This window comes from Prinia subflava, chromosome 4 (assembly GCF_021018805.1).
Source record: "Prinia subflava isolate CZ2003 ecotype Zambia chromosome 4, Cam_Psub_1.2, whole genome shotgun sequence".
Lineage (NCBI taxonomy): Eukaryota > Metazoa > Chordata > Aves > Passeriformes > Cisticolidae > Prinia > Prinia subflava.
Window position 1 is genome coordinate 254,399 of NC_086250.1, and position 11,109 is coordinate 265,507.

Below are 11,109 nucleotides of genomic sequence, written 5' to 3' on the forward strand. Positions count from 1 at the left end.
CAGAGCCGTGACTGGCCGATCAGGGCACAGCAGACTCTCGGTCGATTTTCTGCTCACTGCAGCAGCAGCATATGCTGGAGCTTCCCCCGTCTGTGAAAGCTGGAGGGTCTAGGGAAAAGCTCCCTGTGGGTGCCTGAGGATTCTGGCAGAGTGCTGGCCCCACATCAGGGGCCCAGGAGCCCACTCAGGGCTGGAGCATGACTGTCCTGTCCAGCTGGGTCAGGCAGACAGGGCTCATGCTTCACAGCCCTCCCTGCATGCTGCCTAAGAAGTGCCACTGCAGTCACCCAACATGTCATCTCCCTTCCCCTAAAGACAGGACGGATTGCTTGGTTGGAGAAGTCAGCACTCGCAGAGGATGTGAGAAAAAAGTAAATTACTTCTCCTAGGTGATGGAGCTGCTGGGTGGCCTGCAGCTCCACCCCCTTTTCCATCCTCTTCCATAACATTTGAGTTGCTGATACCTGGGTCTGACCTGCAGCTGCTGTCCAATGTGCCTCTTCCACCAGCAGCCCACATCACTCTTAAAAATGCGGCAGGTGAGGTTGGCAGCATCCCACAGCCTTATCCAGGCGAGAAGGGGCAATTGGGGCATGACGGGGCATAAACCATCAGATAAATGGGACTTTCACATGAGGCCAGGACACATCTCAGCCCCCAGCCATGATCCCAGGAGGGCTATGGCAGTACCTCACAGCCCTGAAAAAGTTTTTGGAGCTGCTGGGACAGGCTGCATCCTGCCATGTGATTGCTTTGCCAATGGGCACCTTCATTTTTGTGTTATACAAGCAGGAGGAATGAGGCCAACTAGTGCAACAACCTCCCTGTATCCAGATGCCCACTTGAATCTCCTCTGGCTCCTCACCCCATGAGGAAAAGTGGGGTCAGGTCCTGCTCCTGGCCACAGGCTGTGCTTCACTCACCACTTCTGCTGTCACCTCAGTGTCAGTGGCAACCTTACACTGTCCCTAAGGAAACCAGTGGTTTGAGCCTTTTTTGGAAGATTCAAATGATGCAGCCTCTGAACCATTTTAATGCTCTCACTTAAAACTCCTCCTGGTCCCTGAGAAGCTTCCCCAGGAAGCACAGAGATGGCAGGACTCTGTTTTGGCCCTAGCAGACTGTCCTGACCCAGTCTGAGCCACCACAGCAGCATGAGGATCAAGGCCAGGCCACATCCTACTCCCTCATGGCAGCATCTGAGCAAACTGCATGTTTCCAGATTCAGAAAGACAGATAAGTTGCTTGAAGGCATCCCTGTCTCCATCCTTCTCAATTAAAGTACTGCATTTAAAAGATTAAAGGCCTATTTCTGTTTCTTTTAAATGTGTTGATTAAATTTAAAAGCATTTTCCTTTTCTTATATAGTGCAACCTGTCATGCTGGGATGCCAGTTTCATGACATAGGTAGTTTTTGCTGCATTATTCTTTTGCCCTTCCTGAAGCAACATGGACATTTTTAGCCTAGCTTTATTCTGCAAAGATGCATCTGTCTGATCCCAACTCCAGTTACTTTTTGAGTTCACTGGCAAGTTTCACCTGCACTTGAAAAAAGAGCACAGCTCTCAAAGAAGTTCCTCAGGGAGTAGGGAATGGAGGGAGAGAAGAGCTGCAGATTAGTGCTCCTCCAGAAGAGGGGTGGTGGGGTGATCTGCTTTGTTCCCTGGTAAGGCGTAGTCTCACTCCAGGGAGGCAAATGGAAAAAACCTTCCCAGTGCCTTCAATGAGAGCATCAGCAGGGCAGAAGTGCCTAGAATGGACACACATAGGGCAGGTTTGGATGGAATTTCTCACTTGCTTGATATCTCCTGTGCCTGTTCATGACAGCCCAGCACGGTGTCCAGCCACTGCCACCAGGATGTGGATGCTGGCCCCTTCTCTCTTTTGTCCAGAGGCTGCACTGTCACAGCTCAGTCAATGCTGCCTGAGTTACTGCTCACTGGCTACTACCTCAATGAAACTCTGCCTCTGAACCAAGATTTTAGGATAAATCCTGATCTGAAGCAAGATCCTGGGTGACACTTTGGCATTCCCAGGGTCTTACAAGGACTCACCTGTGTGTGCAAAAGCCATGGCTGTGCAGGAGGGGAAGAAATCATAACTTCATACACATAAAGATGGATTTAATACAGCTCAAGAGATCTTGCAAGTGATGTCTGTAGTTCTTTGCTGTATTTGTCTTGGTAGGCTTTTTGTTGGGATTTTTTTGTGTTTCTTTTTTGTTTTGTTTTATTTGGGGTATTTGGGGGGTTTTTGTTTTGTTTTGGGCTTCATTGTTTTAGTTTTTGTTTGGTTGGTTTTTTAGTTTAGTTTTTGCTCCTGTTTTTTTTAGTGAAGTCGCTGAACTGAGCAGATTGGCCAAAACTGGTGTTGCAAAGAAAAGTGATGACATGCACTTGAGAAAATCACCTTGGACTTTGTTGCCGCACTTTAATAATGACAAAAGTGAATAAAGAAAAAAACTGTGCAGGAAAGAGCAGAAACAAGCACGAGAATGATCCAGGGTCTGCTCTGAGCTGTCCAGCATTGCCAGGGAGCAATCTCTTCTCACCTTGCGTGGCAGAGAAGCAAAAGACTGGCTTTTCCATGTCTGGGAATCTCAGACTGGGAAATGACCCATCCACAGGGAACAGACAAGTTCAGCTGCTCCACACTGACCAGCACCTGCTGCCCTTGGAGTAAGATGAGCAGGTAAAAACCCCGCACTGCCTCAACAAATTTTTGCTACTGTATTCAGATGAAAGCACAAAAAAGAAGGTAGATAGGAGAAGAATGAGAAAATCACAGAGCTTCCCCTGCCCCTTCTGGACAGGGTCACAGCAGCTACCAAGCACCTCATTCAGAACATGGCAGTTGTGAAAGTGCCTGTCACCATCCTGGCACAAATATCCAGCTCCAAAAAGACTAGAGCATCACCATGCAGAGCACAACGTTGTTTTCTGCTGCAGCATGGCCAAGCCGAAAAGAAAATCTGTGCTCATTCTCAGACACCAAACTTTTAGTTCTTCTTCTCATGAAACCAGAGAGATAATCATGCTCCAGAGCCCTCAGGCTGCCATAAGGCTCCCTTTGTTCATATGCTTTTTTGGGAGGTGGAAAATAGAGAACAGCAGAGCCAGCTGCATCTGCAGGAACCTTGCAAGAGCACTCATAGCCTCTAGCCCCTTGGCTGAGGTTTTCCATAAAGCAGCCTGGAAAATCATTACCTAGGGCACCATCCCTTGCTGTTCAGGATCAACCTGCAACTAGCTTGGCATTATGTGTACAAATTTAACACTCAGATCTCCTATCCCCACCTCTTGTGCTAAGCTGCATAGAGCAGTGGAGAAGGAACAGCTCTTCCCCCACGACTTGTGATCAGGAGATAAGGCAGAGGAAGGAAAGGTTGTCCCTGTTGCCTTGGCTGAAGACTTAAGCCATCCCACACAGCGAGTCCATAACAGGGTGCAAACCCCGGCCCTCTGGCACCAGAACAGCCCTTACCACGTAAGCATCTCCAAAACACCCACTTGCTCTACCCCCAGCAAACAGGACTCAGTGTCGTGGGCGTGTTCACTCACCACATAAGGACATTAGTTGCTTGTTCCTTGTGCCCATTAAGTTTCTTCATAAGAAAATACATTTCAGTTGTGTGTCTTCAACCTGGTTTTTGTTCTCCACACAACAAAATCCTGAATTGTTGTACAGCTTCTCTTGGAGGGAGGAGAATCAAAACTAAATGTTCTTGAGGTCTCTACCAGGTGCTGGTAAAACCACAGCGAGGTCACCAGCAAACTGAAGAGCCTTTGGTATCCAGACTGCAGCTCCAAGAACACTCATGGGAGATAGGGAGCAGGGAGAGGGTAGGAGGGGAGGGAGGAAGGGGATGGGTGAGTTTGTCCAGGTCTCCAGTGCTGTGGAGACAGAGGAGAGATGGGGAGGGCTTCACTGAAGGAGTGAGTTACCTCTTTCAGAGTCACAATCTCTTGCAGATAGATAGGAAGGAAGGGCACAGACAGAGACCCCAGAAACATCCCAGCAGCTGTACAGGCAAGGAAGCTGAGCTCCACTGCCAAAGACCATCAGAGCTTGCAAGACCTTTGTGAAGGGTCACCAAGAATCTAGAACACTCTCTGTTATGTTGATCCTTGGGGCTGAAACATTTAAGGCTGGGCAGAGCTGTCCCAGCCCCAGGGAGGGGCAGCTGAGCCTATGACTCTTACGTGCTTATCACCTAACCCATTCCCTGAGTTCTATCCACTGGAAATCCTCCCCAGAGAAGCTTGGCCCAGGTTTTCACAGTAAGTGCTGATACAGCATCTTTACTGAGCAATTATTTGCACCCACTGCATTTTTCTCCAGCCCATAGGCACTGTGAGAAGCTTTCCAATATTTGGGACCCCAGTACCATTTTCAGGTCATGCTCTGGGACAGTCATCTCCCCTCTTGCTCTGCCTGGTAGTGCCAGCTCCCTGGATGGAAGCAGAGGGTTGCTCATGCAGCAGGGCAGGGAGCAGCACCTGCAGGTCCCTCCCAGCCACCTCCACTGCAGCATGGGGGAGAGATGGTTCATGCCCATTTCTCTACTGCAGCAGAAATAGCCTCTTCGGCCCAGGATTTTGCTCAGTGAGCAGGTTTTGGAGGTTGGTTGCTGCACCTACCTGTTAACACCAAGGGGAATCCAGTTAGCTTTGCATGGGAGTGACAGACGGGAAAGTTGCTGCCTTCCCAGCAACTGGTGTCTTTCTTGACCAAGGGGGACATTGCAATGGCAATGGCAGAAGATTTTTAGGCATTGTGGTGGTGCTGCTGTGGGTAATGCTGCACAAAACCTGTTCCGCCTCACACTGCTCCAACTGGGCACCAGGCAGGGCTGCCCTCATTTGCTCAGCCCTCCAACACCTTTTGGAAGACAGGAACAATCCTGCATCCTGCCTTGTCCTCAAGGTGCTGCGTCACTTAGCCCCACATCCAACCCAGTATGGATGGAGGAGAGCCCAGCACCTGCGCCGCTCTTCCCCAGGGATGCTAGTGCAGGCAGGTGGATCTTTCCCACCACTGCTTCAGCATTCCCTTCTCTGCCCCTGCTGCTACACCCCAAGACCAGACACTGCTGTCCCAGTGGACTCACCTGCCTCACGGTGCAGCTGGTGGCGGGTCCCTGGGGCACGAGAGCGGGTCCCTGCTCACGGAGACACCAGCCCAGGGATGCAGACCTGCTCCCACACGCAGAGGGGAGCCGTGAGCCCCTCCTGCCACAGGACCCTTCTCCCCCTGCCTCACCCCACACTGCTTCTCATTGCACTATCGACAAGCCCGTAATGAGCTTTGCGCTCACGTCCAGTCAAATCAACACCCTGCATGTCGCGGGTGTGGGGCGGGGGGGGCCCACTGGAAAATCACAGCCACTGGGAGAGAAGAGGCTCCAAGGGCATGGGCAGGACAAATGGAAAGGGCCTGATGCCAAAGAAGGGGGGAGCCATCAGGCAAGTGGGTTGCAAGGGGTTGGTTGAATCCATACTGCTGTAGCAGTTCCTGCAAGGATTTGTTAGTTCCTGCAAGGATCAAGTGCATTACAGGCTATGGGTCAGGCTTTTGGGATGGAGGGGGCAGCTGCAGGAAAATGGATACTTCTTGTTTGAAGTGGCAGGTACCAACCACCAGGCAAGGAAAGGAGCCATGTGTGAATAACCAGTTGCTTAGTGTGTAAACCTTGTCATTGGCTCTACACCAGCTTGTGCGGAACCTTTATTTCTCTTTTCTTTTTCTTTCTGGGGCCAAAGATAATTTCCATCCACTGGGAGTAGAGAGATGTCGCTCTCAAAAGCAGCATAGGGAAGCTGCTGATGATGTGAGCATCATCTTGTTAGAGGCAGCCTTGACTGTGAGGCAGGGGAAGGAGCCCAAGTGAGCTAAAACGTAATTCTCCCCAGAGATGACACCTTAGCACTTCACCAGCTCCTCCCTTTGTGCTAAAACAGAGGTAGGGATGCTTAAAACAGGGACAACAGTACATTTAGCAGCTTTAAGTGCTGAGGAGACAACACAGTGACCTGACTGCCCTCCTGCCCCTGCATAAAAAGGTTGGCTTCACCCCATTCATGACATTGCACCAGCTCCATGGAGGCTCAGGTGGGCTGAGGGCACCAAGGTAACACCACAGTTTTTATTCCTTGCTATCAAAACTCTCCTTTAAAGGTCCCCCCGCCCCCTGAGAGCAGGCAATAACCCAACACAGCTAAACCTGACACAGCTCATGGGCCAAAGCCCTTGCCTCACAGGAATGGGAGGGAAAACCTGCTGCCTTATAGCTTGGTTGAGGTTGCTGCTTGTGGTGCCACCTACATCTGTGCTATTATCTTGCCAACAGGCCATGTTTAAAGATCACATTTCCGACTAAGTGGTCACTAGAGGAGAATGAAGGAGGCAGTAAGACCCCCACCAGGTTTTTTTGGCCCTTAAAGGAGAAAGGCAGTGGTACCAGGAAGGTTGGCAAGAGGGAAATTGGAGAAAGGAAATTATTTTTACTGGGTAAACCCAGGGGGCTTTGAGAACTGAGTGGCTCTCCAGCACACACACCAGAGGCATCCTGACAAAAAGGCATCCTCTCTGAGCTGAAGCAAACACAGTGAGTGGGGCAATCCCTTCTGGAAAAAAGTGGTACGTCTGACAGAGCACCCTCATCCCTCTGCTATTCAGGGAGTCTGTGTCCCCCACACCACTCTAGGAGCTTGAGTACCTCTTATTTAGCAGCTAATGAAGTTAAAAGAGAAGTAAACTACATCTGTGTCAGAAATCTTTCCTTTAGGCTCTTAGCTGGGATAAAAAATCAGCCAGTGAACATGTGCTGAATTTGCTCCATTCTGTATCTGCAGCTGAGCACAGCTTGCACTGGCCAGACCTGCAAGCACAGGGAGCATGTCGTGCGGAACAGGGAAATCATTATCGCCCACCATGCCACGGAATGCTGCTGGAATTGCTGCCAGCTGAGTCCTGCAGGGGAAAGATCAAATCCCTTCCTGGTGAACTAAGGCACACGTTGTCTTGCAGAGCTTTTTCTACGGTGGTGGGGTTGGAACTAGAAGACCTGAAAGGTCCTTTCCAGCCCAAACCATTCTATGATTCTATGACACAACTCTTGGTGAAAGCAGAGCTGGCAGAGGCACGCTTCCCTGTCTCCTGGGAAGTGTGCAGGCACAGCCCTGGATGAGCTGGACCACGCAGTAGGCTCAGCTCTCCCTTGTCTGCCCAGCTTGCTTTGCAGTGGCCACAGGGGCCAAGCCGGGTGAGGGCTTTTTGAATGTAATGCTGTGTTACTGGGATGGATTTGCTTTGGCCAAACCAACCAAATTAAAGCAGGTCCCTGCAGGTATTTTCAGAGGGGAGCCAGCAGCAAGGCCAGCCAGCCTGGCCTCCTTTTATCAGAAAGAGTAAAACTTCAGCTATCAAGATATCATAGCTCACCCTTTTCTGAGTCTGGCATTAGTCCATCCATCACTGTTCTCTCTCAGTCTTCAATCTCTCCTCAAGACCAACTGCTGATGTGACACCTCCTAAAATAAAAAGACAGAGAGAGATAGTAGCAATTTGCTTGCAGGGCAGGTGGAGATCTCAGGCCTGAGGGAACTAGCCTGTTATATGTTCTCACAGCTCTCCACAGAGTCCTGGCTGAGGAACACCCGGGTCCACTTGGAAACACCAATTGCCACGGGCAGATTCCCTTCATGGGAAGCACAGCAAACCATCTCCCCACCTCACACACTTCTGGGCTGGAAAGAAAACAGGACAGAAAGTGACCATTTCCACTGAAAGGGTAAAAATTGGATTTGAAAGCCACAGGTGTTTTCTGTATCAGATTTGTTGTGCGAGTTAGAGGCAGAAGCAGACTGTATCATAGGTGCTAGAGAGAAAGAATGTCTCTCAGCATCAGTCTGAGCAACCCCTGCTTTTCCAGAAAAAAAGGGAAGTGGGACCAAGAAGAGAGCACATGGATATTTCCTACTTGGCAAGAACTAGACACAGACTGGTAAGCCCAAATGAATTTGGGAACATGCCTTAGAAAAGAAGCAGAATTCATTTGAAAAGATGGGATTTGGAGCTGCTCTCTTGGTTGTTTTCCATAAATGTTCATGAGACTAAATTTTGATTCACCAGTGTGTTCTCAGAAAATGAGAGCTTGGCAGATACTCAGACAAACACTCTCTGGCTTCAGTATTTGCGTTCAAAGCAATTGGGCTGCCACCTCCAAAGCTTTTGGTGGCTTGGGAAATATCCAGCAAAAGAGCCCAACCCCACCACATAATCTGTGTGAGTAAACACAAGTGCAAAGAGTATTTTCTAAATAACAGCTATTGGATGTGATGACAGTGGTGAAAGCAGCCAAATAATCAGGCTAGACATCTCTTGGTTTAAAATTCATTTGCAAAAATCATTAACACAATCATTGCAAAATAAGCAGAAGTATAATCACTCAGGGATAATTTGCAGAGGAATAGGGCTGCACTCACTGAAAAGAGCTGTTATGAGATATGAGGCTGCCTGGCTCTGACTAAGCCCACCAAGTCCACCGCCTCCCAAGGGAAGCAGAGCTGGCCAGCACAGCAGAGCTGGCAGGCATTGCTTTTTTGAGCCCAGTCTAAGGCATGGCCTCCTCCTCTGCAACCTCAGCAATCTTGCCAACCTCTAGTGGGGGCCAGGCTGGCTGGCCTCCCTCCTTGAGCAGGCTCAGAGCTCAGGTCTGACTCCTGACACCCAAGCCATCCTACCCTAAAGGGTGGCCAGTAGGGAATAGACAGAGAAAGGGTGTGAGACCAGGGTAAGGCAGGACAATTCCTGTGCTCAATCCTCCCAGCTTCCACTCACGTGTGCTCTACGTGACTCCCAAACGAGGTGGCCTGTTGAAGACCCCCCTTGTGGTGTCCAGAATTTGTCACCAGTGGCTGGACTGTTAATACCTGGTAATATAATCACCTGCCAGCCTCACTGACCTCTTCTCCCCAGGAAAACTGCCAGAATCTCTGCTACTCCTCATCGTGGGCATTCCCAGTCAAGCTGGGATGAGCTAGTCCTATGGCATAAGGAAAGGTCTTGCCCCACACATTTATAGCACTCCACAGGCTGCCAGCCATGCTCCCAGGGCACACAGCTTCTTTGAAATATTATTCATCTGGAAACCTGCTCAATACTTTTCACAGGGAGTACTTTTATTTACAATTACCTTCAGCCACTGGTATTAAATCTGCATTTATGCCACTTGTCCCTGCAGCTGCTAGAGCCCTTAGGAACAATTTAATCTGTAGATGACTTGTTTCAAACTCTGAGCATTTTTACATCTCTCCTGCTGTCAACAGCACAAACAAAACAGAACATGGTGAAGGAATAAAAACATAAAAGAAATATGGCAAGAACAAAACTGAAAATAAATACAAGAAAAGAAAAGGAATTTCCAGCACTGGAGATTAAAAATGACCTGTCAATGAAAAATAGGTTGGGTTGGAGAATTTTCATTCAGGGCAAGCCCATTCATTTTTTCCCCCTGGAATACTCTGGAGATAGGAAAACTAGTGAGATAATGACACTGGATATTCTGGCAGTAAGATTTTGTCAGGTGTGAAACAGCCAAGTTCTGTTAAGCTCAGTGTTTTTTGTGTTGTTTGTCCTGTACACCCTACCATAACTCATGTGGTTGAGAAACACCTGGGAGAAAAACTTCCTCTGCTAAAGACTTATCAGCACTGAGCTTTCGGTCAGCGAGCAAGACCTGAAGGACCAAGAGTCCCCCAGCACAAAATGAAGAAGATCCTTCTGACAAGTCCTGAAATGTCTTATGGGAGGAGAGGGATATTAGGTAGAAGAGAAAGAAAAGGCCACTAAAATAAAATCCATGCATGGCATTTTCCATATTCTTTCTTTCAGTGAAAAGCCTTCACCTCCAGTTTGTGTGGATAAAGTCTTTCTAGGTGTGTAGCCATTTTTTCCATTTGATTGCAATAAACAAGGATGTACACCTTGATGTTTCTGAGAGAAGAGAAGCACACTGCTACACACATTATCATATCTGTGGCTTTTGTCAACAGCTAAAGCAGAGTGAAAGCTCAGCCCTCTGCACCACCACATCTCCCTCCCCAGCACAGTACAGCTGGTGCTGGTGCTTGATGACGGCCTGTCCCTGTGGGTAGCCCAGCCCACTCCTCTGGTGGGACTGACGCCTGCAGCATCTCACTGTGACACAGATGCAGTTTCCTGGTGGGCAAAGCCAGACTTGAGTTGCCCTTTCAAAGGGTGAAGTTTAATTACCTGTACCGCCTCCTAGCAGCCCGCAAGCTCCCAGCTGATTGCTGGTTAGTCTCTAAGCACTGGTGAGAGTAAGGCACCTGCTTTCAGCTTTCTCCAGACATGCTCCAAGGGCTGGAGGCCCCAGAGTGCAAGCATGCCCGAGGTCCAGGGACACCGAGGTTCCCAGGTGGCCCCAGAGCCACGAGCCTCTGGTGTCCCTGGTGCGATTTGGGAGCAGATTTTAAGGGTGGCCCCTCGTTCCCAGCTCTCTTCGCTGCCACAGGGGCGTGTGAGTGACACTGGGTGTGCTGTGTCCCTGGGATACGCCCAGTACAGCAACAAGGAGCACAGGGCCCTGGGAACCAGAAAGTGAGAGCTACCATGGACACCAGCCACGGGATTTCTGCAGGGAAGATTCCTGGCAGGACTTGAGTAACAGCAGTACCTACACACTGCAGGGTGTTCTCTTAGCTCTTGTCTACCCAGCCAGTGTTGCTCATCTAATTCAAAACAAATTAGGCTATATTAAACCAGAGCAGCCCACTTTGAAGCATGATTATTCCAGCTTAAAGACCTTTTGGGTAGTAAGTGGACACAGTCACATTGATGAAGTGTGCCTGTGCCTGCAGGCTGTTTTGATAAATGTAGTTAAAAAAACCTGATCATTTTTCTGTCAGTGTCAGCAAGGGACTGGAAAGATTTAGCTCTGTTGCTTCTAATCCATCAAAAACAGTGTGAGCAGTAACACTGTGTTCAACTTAGCTCAAACCTGATGCTGATGGACTTAATATAAATTAAAATTAGTGTGAATGGAACATAAATAGAAGTGTCCTCACATACTTTGGAAGATTTAAC